At 42.9% G+C, this 10614-nt stretch overlaps 1 pseudogene; it reads left to right on the top strand.

Annotated features, from left to right (window-relative positions):
- The first annotated feature begins 8626 nt into the window (after positions 1 to 8626).
- LOC122746183 lies at positions 8627 to 9056 on the top strand (annotated as a pseudogene).
- The last annotated feature ends 1558 nt before the right edge of the window (positions 9057 to 10614 follow it).

Raw genomic sequence — 10614 nt, 5'->3', positions numbered from 1 at the left:
ATAGAAGGAACCCCCCCATACACATCTAGAAGAATGATATTCTTTATTTTTGGTGGGGCAATGAGAGTTAAGTGACTTGCCCAGGGTCACACAGCTAGTATGTGTCAAGTGTCTGAGACCAGATTTGAACTGAGGTACTCCTGAATCCAGGGCTGGTGCTTTATCCACTGTGCCACCTAACTGCCCAGAATGATATTCTTTTGAGGGAAGGGACTGTTTTTGTTGCAGCATCAGACCTAGCACATTAGGACTTGTACATAGTACAAATGTTGAATTGTATGGAGTTTTGGTATTTTTCTAGGATCTCTCCCTCCTTTCTTCTTTCTCTCTTTCTCTCTTTCTTTCTTTCTTTCTTTCTCTCTTTCTTTCTTTCTTTCTTTCTTTCTTTCTTTCTTTCTTTCTTTCTTTCTTTCTTTCTTTCTTTCTTTCTTTTTCTTCTCCTCCTCCTTCTCCTCCTCCTCCTTCTCCTCCTCCTCCTCTCCTTCTCCTTTTCCTTCTTCTCCTTTTCCTTCTTCTTCTTCTTCTTCTTCTTCTTCTTCTTCTTCTTCTTCTTCTTCTTCTTCTTCTTCTTCTTCTTCTTCTTCTTCTTCTTCTTCTTCTTCTTCTTCTTCTTCTTCTTCTTCTTCTTCTTCTTCTTCTTCTTCTTCTTCTTCTTCTTCTTCTTCTTCTTCTTCTTCTGTTCTTATTCCTGTTCCTGTTCTTCTCTCTCCAATCTGTCCTGAAGACCATTCCTTTCCAGCTATGCTCTTATAATTTAACCTAGAAATACACTCTGTACCCAAGGCTCCTCTAATTGGCTGGTTCCTTCCAACCATTCTCCATTTTAAGTAAAGAGCTCAGGAAAGGGTTATTGACATGATTTGTTGTTGACCCTTCATGGCATAGTTGCTAGAATGCTAAACTTTGAATCAGAAAGACCTGGGTTTTTTCTCATACTTGATAGTTATTTGATCACAAGCAAATCACTTAAACGCTGAGCCTCAGTTTCTTCATTTCTAAATGAGGATGATAACACCAAAGTCATAGAGTTGACCTGAGAGTTAAATGAGATAGGTAAGGTCATAAATATTGTGGTGGTGGTGGTGGTGGTGATGACGACAATGACCACTATCATCATCTGATAATTTCAGAAATTATCAGGGAACTCAGAGAATAAAAGGCATTTTGGAGCTGAAGAAGTGAATACTTTAATGTTAGAACTTCTGGAGGTGGGAGAAGTGCTCTAGGGCATGGTATATTTGCCTTCAGATCACAATGCTGAGACTCTACTCCATCACCTACTTGTAGAGCATCTGTCCTTGCCTTTGTTTGTCATGATCTGAAAAGTTTAAATGGAAAGCCTTTGAAGACTCTCTTCTTCTGTCTTGTGAATCCATGGACTTTGTTTTTATGCAAATTCTCCCCATTCTCTAGAAAGTGAGTTCAGCCCATACAGAGAAGTGAGTCAAGAGAGGGATTGCCTGAAGTCTGAAGCCCTGTTCAAAGGCTGCCTACCTTTTAATCAGCCATACCTGCCAAAGACTTTGTCCTTCTCTAAGTCCCCAAATTATATGACAGGAGCTTTAAAAAAAATGACACTATGAAGCCTTCAAGATAGAGCTTAGTGGAATTTGTGGAAGCCTTTGGGGCTGTGGTAAGAGTGAGGGACTTTGGGAGTCAGGGGAGAGCTGCCTTTCATTCCCACTTCTGACCCTTACTCGCTGTATGTCCCTGGGGAGATCATTTCAATTCCCTGAGTCTCAGTTTCTTTTTCTATAAAACAGAAATAATAATGCCAGTAGTAGCTGCCTGGCAGGGTTGTGACTTCCCCTCTTCTTCCCTCCCTACTCCCACTCCCACTCTTACACATGCTCCTCTGGGACCAAAGAGACTAAAGCTAATTCTTCTTCCACAAGACAGCCCTTCAGATCCTTGAAGACGGCTTGTGGGGACGCTCCAATAAGATGATATATGGAAAGTGCTTTGCAAACATTTAAAGCCCTGTATTAACATCAGCTTAGCCTTATTTTAGGTGCATTTCCCAGACTTACTTGGCTTTTCTGTGGCTGTCTATCCATCTGTTTGTATCGCCTTGGCAGAGAGCACTAGGTCTCAAAGGCCTTTGACAAAATTCATAGAGTGGAGTTGGGAAAGGCCCAGGTAATGTCTGGACGTTTCTGAGAACTGGTTCTAAAAGGATAATACAAGGACGATGTGCAGAGGCCAGACGAGGACAAGTGGAAAGGGCACAGCTGGTTCCCAACAAGAACTCAATATTACAGACTCCAGCTGGAGCTGGCATATCAGCCACATGGTAGCTGGCAGCAGTGGCTGAAGGGGTGGCATTAAAACTGAGTGTCATAAGTACATACACATAGACATATACATACACACACACACACACACACACACACACACATATATATATATATATATAATTTTGTGACCCATAAAATGCTATATAAATGCTAGTGATTCTGACTCCCACCATTACTTCTTTTTTCCATGCTCTATCCACAATAGATGCTGAGTAAATGTAGAATTGTAATTTTTGTTCAAATTTGACTTACTTCTCTCTTCCATCCAGACCCAAACTGGGACATTAGGGAATATCATCTTTCCCATCTCATTGGTCAAGCCTAGTTAAACATCTGTATTTGGAAGGCAGTGAGATAGCATTTGGAAAGCATTTTGCAAGCCTTAAAGCACCATAAAAATGTTTGCTATTATCGGCATCATCTTCATTTCTTTTTGCCCTATACTCTGCCCACAATAGGTGCTAAATAAATATAAAATTATATTGAAATTTGAAAATTATGTTGAAATTTGACTTACTCCTCTCTCCCATCCAGATCCAAATTGGAACTCTAGGAAATACCATCTTTCCACTCTCCTTGGTCAAGCCTAGTTAAACATCCGTAATTGGAAGGCAGAGATAATTTCTGTAAAGCATTTTTGCAAGTGTCTGACAGAGGGAGTATCAGAGAAAACCTGTTTAGGAGAGAACACAGTCCTTGATCTAATAAGGAGAGACTTAAAAGGTACAAAGGTAAGATACTGCATTTGGGTTAGAAGTCCACACTTACAACTCCAATATGTGACTAGAAAGCAATTTGTGTGACAAATACCAGAGGTTTTTCATGAGCTGAAAGTTCATTGTGAGTCACTGGCGCAATATGGCAGCTCCCAAAGACCATGTATTTTTTCAATGCATTGAGAGGCACTAAGAAAGTGACAGTTCATGTATACTCTGCCATGATCAGACCACACCTAGCAGACTGTGTTCTATTCTGAGATCTGTAGCTTCGGAAAGGCATTGATAAACTAGAGTTTCAATGGAAGGTAACCAGGATGGTGAAGGGTCTCAAGTTTATGTCCTATGAGAATCTGTTTAAGGAACTTGGAATGTTTAGCTTAGAAGCCTTGTGGCATGAGGAAGGGGAGACATAGTTCCTAAATTCAAGCATCTGAAGGGTTATCTCACCATGCAGGAACTAGATTTGTTCTCCCTAGCTCAGAAGGCAGAAGGAGGAACAATGAATGGAATTTATGTTGAGGCTCGATATATAAAGAAAAACTTTGTCATTGTCAGAGCTGTCCCAGAATGGAACAGGCTGCCTTGGAAAGCGATGGACTCCTCCCTTCCTAAAGGTCTTTCAAAAAAAGTCTGAATGACCGCTCATCATCACTGTGGTGGTGGTGGTGGGGGGGGGATTCTCGGCCAGGTAGAGATTATACAAAGGGCTCTCTGAGCTCCCTACCAACCTGGGATTCTCTGCACATTCCTCTGCAAAAGGAGGGGGGGGGGAAATGTCCCAGATTCAATCAATTCAATCACCATTTATTCACTTCTCCCCATCATCTGGGCCCTGGAAATATGAAAATGGATATAGCACAGACCCTCCTCTGAAGGAAGCTACAATTCAATAGGGGGTGTGACACAAACGAGGTCAATAAACACCAAGTATGTGTGAGGTGCTGTACTAGGGCCACTCAAATAAATCTGGGAACTTCTTGTTGTGGGTGCTTCCTCCACTGATACAAAGTTCTGCTCATTCTATTTGACTCTGTGAGAATTCCCTTTCCGTAGATTTTGGACTCGCTCGTCCCTGGGGAATGAATCTTCAGACATTCAGATTCTGGAATTCTGGGGAGAGTCTGAGAATCCTGCTCTTGGGAAACACGGCCACAGCATGGAAATCAATGAGTAAATAGCAGATTACTTGAAGATAAGGGAGAGCTCCCTAAATTCTTAGGCTGTGACCTATCAGCTGGGACTTGAAGGTGTCTGGAGATCCCAAGTGGTGAGAGAGAGGAAGGAGTTCCGATTCAAGGATGGCCAGGCTGTGGACTGTTCTCAGAGGAGAGTGAGATGTGTTTAAGAGAGGGCTGGAAATAGTGCTATGATGAATTGGAAGAGGGTGATTCCTTTCATTTGGCACATTCAGGGAATGCCTGATGGAAGAAGTGGTGACTGCTGACCCTTGAAGGAAAGGCCAAGGCCCCAAGAGCATAAATAAACTGTTTGCTTTGCTTGCATCTCTGATGTTTTTAACCCTTGGTCTCTACCCCTGGCTTGGCAACACACAGGGGAGTCCAGTAACTTGGAGAAGAACTTGCAAAGGTGGAGGAGAGAGTGAATGCACCCATAGCAAACCAAACAGCTTTTCTTGCATCCCTGTGACCTGAGTGGGTGCTCCTTTCCCTTGCTAATTTATGGCTGAATTCAGGAGAGAGAGAATGGGCATCAATTTGTTTCATCTCTAGCTCCTGCACACATAGAATTGTTGTTGTTTGTTCTTCATTTGCATAGAGGACTGTTACATTCAGGTGATGTCATGACTTGCACTGAATTGGATTTAAGTGAGGCAGGGCTGTGCAAGGTCACCAACCTCACTCTCTCCTCCAGAGCCATTTCGGTTCAATGGCAAGATAGACTTCAGGACGGATGTTTTAAGGCAATTGGGGTCAAGTGACTTGCCCAGGGTCATCCAGCTAGTAAGTATCTGAGGTCGGATTTGAACTCAGGTCCTCCCAACTTCAGGGCCAGTTCTCTATCCACTGCACCACCTAGCTGCAATTTAGAGCAAAACAAATTTTAATGAGATTCCATTACTATAAAAAATGGTTTTTGCCATGGGACTACTAATGGGTTTTAACCTGTGGTTAAAAGGCAGCATTTTGAAGGGAGATGAAGGAAGAAAACACATTTATTAAGCCTCTATTATGTGTCAAGCACTTTACAAATACTTTCTCATTCTCTCCTGACAACTCTGGGAGGCAGATGCTATTATTCTTATTTTATTGGTGAGGAAACTGAGGCAGACAGAGGTTAAGTGGCTTGTGTAATTATATGAGATAGGATTTGAACTCAGATCATCCTGGCTGCTGGCTCTATCCACTGAGCCACCTATCTGGATTGGGGGTGGAAAGAGGGCCTGGGTTCAACTTATGGTTTTACTACTTACTATCTGGAAAGAATGTTGGGTTCAAATCTGACTTCTGTCTTTTCCCCATCTCTAACCTGAGGGGTTTGGACTAGGTGACCTCCAATGGCCTTTTCATATCTAGATCTGATCCATGTGACTTAGAGTAAGCCACATCCCTTCCCAAGGCCTCGATTCTTTCTTTAAAAGGATCTTTTTGGACACCATGCCTGCTAGCACTGACTCAGTGATCCTACCCTCTCCGGGGAAGGCTTGCCAACATCGTCACACGACTTGACTGCTGAGAAGGAAGCGAATGAGAGGCTAGCCACGGGAAAAGAAATGAGCCTGTGATAGGACTCAGTCGTGTAGGAGCCAGAAATAAAGTCTTAGGCCTGACAGCTTCCTCAGCGGTGCTGTGCAAGCCTGCTGGCTTGTCTTGCAGACTTTTACATTTGTCTTTCAGAAAGCCTCCTCTTCTGGCTGCCTGCCACTCAGCCAAACATCTATATCTAGATCAGAGCATGTGGAGAAGGGAAGGACCATGGAGATCACTGGTTCAACTTCATTGGGGGAAATGATTTGCCCAAGGTTATACAGCCAGCAAGCATCCTGGCTGGGATTTGAACCCAGGTCTTTGGATTCTGAATCCTGTGGTCTTTCTCCCAAGCTGACTTCCTCCATGCCATTTCTGATCTCTTCCTCCACCATCAGAAGTCAGAGGGAGTGCTATGAAATGCTAAATGAGGCATGTACCTCCAGACAAGCATCATTTCATGGACTGCACGTATTTGCATTAATTGACCTAAACACACAGACAGCTCCCCAAAATACACCACTAAAACAAAGCCCAAAATGTAAGCTTTCATTAGGAGGGAGAAGAAGAGACAAGAGAGAGAACCCCATGAGGGGTAAAAAAAAAATACAACACAGAAGCAAACACAAGCAGAGCCCCTTCCAATGGCTTTGAAAATAAAGTGGGGATTTGTTTCGGAGGATTTAAATTGGTAAATTATTTGAATTTCTCCACCCCTAGGTGAATGATTTAGATGGCTTTGACCCCAGTCTGACTGCAGGGATTAATGTGGTCTAATGATTGCTGAGCCGATCATTGCAGCAGGCATCATTAATTATCTTTATTGATTGGAGCTTTCAGAGATAAAGCTTTATGCTGACTGGAGAATACACTCTTCCTGCAAGGTCAAGGCTAAAATCGGGGGGAGCTAAATAATTGCATTAACAAACAAAGAAATAAAAATAACCTCTTGGAGCCTCATGTAATTAAGATCCAATTACAACATTTATCCTTGTTTACAAAATGAGAGAGTTTTACTTGTCCAGTCTTTTTCCGGAAAATTGCTTCGGTCCCTGGTAATTGCATTATAACTGAACAGGGGGCATGAAAAGGGGGATCAGTTTCCTGGTGTAGCTGGTACTTGCTCCTGCAATCTGACTTCCTCACTTACGAAAGTGCAAGGGTCTATAGGGACTTGTCTAAAAATACAAATGATATGTTAAATGAAATGGGTTAGATGGAAAAAGTAATAATTGGTCCTCAAATCTGATTATATTTCTTTTGGATGGGGTAATGGAGCTTAAAGATATCCCAAGGATGTTATCACAGATGTCTTTCTACTCTACCTTCTCTGCCTCCCCCCCACCCCCTACATTACTTTCACTGCTCTGAGAATCCTGGCTGGAAAGCTCAATGGAGCTGTAAATTTCTCCCATGAAAGAGATCAGTGTTACAGTTGCACATCTATCGATTAGATTTTGGAACTTTTGAAAAACAAGAAGCTTTGAAATGTAAAACAAAAAGCCATGTGTGAGGTTCCTTGTTGGAAAAATTTCAAACAAATTGTTTAGGTTTTTTTTTTCCTCCCTCCCTCTCTTCCTTCTCCCTCACCCCCATTTCTTTAGTAAACAGCCTGTGTGTTACATCCTGAGAATCTGTGTTAGAAATGATGAGAATGGGAATTCAGAGGGACCAAGGTTTAGTTTTTAAGCATCACCACCACAATTAGACATTTTGACCTTGACCAAGTCAAGGAAAAGGGACTGAATCAGTCCCTTTGTGCTAGGTTTCTCTGTTTGAGAAAAAAAGGGTTAACTCCTGGAGGTGCAGGGGAGATAGAATCATGAAAAAATAATCTATGAATGACATACTCTTTTTTAAGTTCTCAAGTGAAAAGTGTGAGACTATTTATTGCCCAGGAGATAGGAAGCCAAGTCTCTAACCTGGGCTTTGCCACTAACTTGATCTGTGACTTTGGCAAATTGCCTAACTGCTCTGGGCCTCAGTTTCCTCATTTTTAAAATGAAATATTGAACTGGATAATGATCACAAAGGTTCCTTCGAGTTCTAACATTCTACATGTCTAACTGTTAAACTTTCACTCCTTCATTTGATTTTGGAAATGTTTTCATTTCTGAGAAGAAATTCAACCTATCAGGGGCAGCTAGGTGGCACAATAGATAAAGCATTGGCCCTGGATTCAGGAGGACCTGAGTTCAAATTCAGACTCATACACTTGACACTTACTAGCTGTGTGACCCTGGGCAAGTCACTTAACCCAAATTGCCTCAACCTATCAGACTAATAGGGAACATTTATTTAGCACAGTAAGGTTTGTGAAGAGCTTTACATATATTATTTGATCCTTACAACAGATGGTTTTCATGGCATAGTGGAATGAAGACCCGCATTTGAGTAATAATATATGGGTTCTAATCTGGCTCTGGCTTCTATTGGCTGTGTCACTCCTGGCAAGTGACTGGACATCTCTGAATCTGAGTTTCCTCATCGTCAAAATGGCCCCAATAGTGCTTGTATTCCCTCTCAGTTTTGTTGTAAGGAAAGAGTTATGTCAACTATTAAGAGCAAGAAAACTGCAACTCTGGAAGTCGGAGTCACTGGTGGTCTGTGGCTAATGTTTTGCCGGTTCACTCCATACAAAGATGGAAAGTAGAAAATAAGGGAAGTGAACTTTCTATCCATTTTACTTTTTTGTTATTCATTCTAAAAAATCAAGTTGGTGTGAAAGAAGATTGGAACCTTTAACTCTGATGAAGATTTGGGATTATTGACTTCTGTCCTTTCTGTCCTTTTGCTACCAGAGATGATATTTTGGTGTCCATGAAACATTAAAATTCAAATCCACTCTTTCTGGCCTCCATCTTTGCCGCGGCGGAAGCAGGACTAGCATGTCTGAGTCACTACCATGCAGCTGTTTGTCCACGCGCAGGCTCTACACGCCCTCGAGGTGACCGGGCAGGACACCGTCGCCCAGATCAAGGCCCATGTGGCATCCCTAGAGGGCATCGCCCCCGAGGATCAGGTCTTGCTTCTAGGTGGCTCCCCGCTGGAGGATGAAGCCATTTTGGGCCAGTGTGGGTTGGAGCCACTGTCCACTCTGGAAGTGACTGGCCGAACGCTAGGAGGTAAAGTCCATGGCTCTCTGGCCTGAGCTGGAAAAGTGAGGGGTCAGACTCCCAAGATGGCCAAGCAGGAGGAGGAGGAGGAGGAGGAGGAGGAGGAGGAGACGACGACGACGACGGGGCGGGCCAAGAGGAGGATGCAGTACAACAGATGATTCGTCAATGTGGTGCCCACCTTTGGCAAGAAGAAGGGCCCCAATGCCAACTCCTAGGCCTGGGTAGTCTGTCTGTCCCCAATAAAGCCACTATGACTCTAAAAAAACATTCAAATACATTCAGTAAACATTTATTGAGTAGCCATTATGTATAAGACTCTGTGCTGGACACAAAGGATACAAAAACATCAACCAGAGTCCCAGGTCTCATGGACTTTACATTTTATTGGAGTGTGCAGTGGATAGAGTTCTGGGTCTGGAGTCAGGAACACTTCTTTTCCTAAATTCAAATCTGGCCTCAGGCACTTAGCTATGTGACCCTGGGCAAGTCACTTAACTCTGTTGGCCTCAGTTTCCTCATCTGTAAACTAGGAAAGGAAACAGCAAACCACTCTAACATCTTGGCCAAGAAAACCCCAAATAGGGTCACGAATACTCGGAAACAACTGAAAATGACCGAAAAGTAAACATACAATAAGAAAAATCTAGGAAGGGGCAAGTGCTAATCCTTGGGAAAATCAAAGAAGGTCCTTCTCCAATCTAACCTCCGTAGGGAAGTTCCTAAACTCAGTTCTGACCGTGTCACTCACCTATTCAGCAAGCTTCAATGGTTCTTCATTTCCTTTGTTTAACAACTAATAGGCAGCTAGGTGGCGCAGTGGTAAAGCACCGGCCCTGGAGTCAGGAGGACCCGAGTTCAAATCCGGCCTCAGACACTTGACACTTACTAGCTGTGTGACCCTGGGCAAGTCACTTAACCCACATTGCCCTGCAAAAAAAAGAACATCCAATATCCTTCACAGTGGCTACAACCTATCTTTCCAGGCTGATAACACATCATTCCTCTTTGTTCACTCCCTACTCCATCCAAATTACTCTACTTGAAGTTCCCCACCCTTGACTATCTCCCTTCCACTGGTGCTTTTGGTCAGGTTGTTTGCCATGCCTGGAATACTCCCCCCTCCCCACCTTTACCTCTTGATCCTTAAAAAAGGCATATGAGACCTTTCCCACTTTTTCATGATTTGCACTTCAACAGGAAGTCTGGGATTGTTCAGTGTTACAACAATAATTTGAGAACCTGCAAGCCTGCGAGAAGCTTATATTAGTTTCCTCCTTAGACCATTGCTTGTCGTTGTTCTAATACACTGAGAAGATTTAAATCGAGACAGCTCAGGACCCTGAAACCAAAAGGCTATGGGAATAGCCTTGCTTCTGGTGGCCTCAGCCATCATCTTGGGAAAACAATTCCCATGAAGGTATAGCCTAGTCACTGCTCCTACAGGAGCTGCAGCTACACCTACTCAAGACACAGGAAAATTCTTGTCACCAAAGCCCTTGGCACTATCTAATTCTTCAACATCAGAAGCTGATATGATTTCATCATTGAAAAAGGTGAGACATTACCATCAGTCTGACAAACATCAAACCCTAAGGACAATGTCTCCCACTGGGAATTTCAATATGTGATATCTCCTTTATTATAGTGGGAACTCCTTGAGACCAGTGGCTGTCTTACTTTTCCATCTGTATCCTCAGCAGTGTTTTGCATGTAGTAAGTGCTTAATTAACACTTCATCCATCCATTCATCCATCCATCCATCCATCTATCCACT

Source organism: Dromiciops gliroides, chromosome 3, assembly GCF_019393635.1.
Source record: "Dromiciops gliroides isolate mDroGli1 chromosome 3, mDroGli1.pri, whole genome shotgun sequence".
Taxonomy (NCBI): domain Eukaryota; kingdom Metazoa; phylum Chordata; class Mammalia; order Microbiotheria; family Microbiotheriidae; genus Dromiciops; species Dromiciops gliroides.
This window is presented reverse-complemented; position numbering and strand designations above follow the sequence as displayed.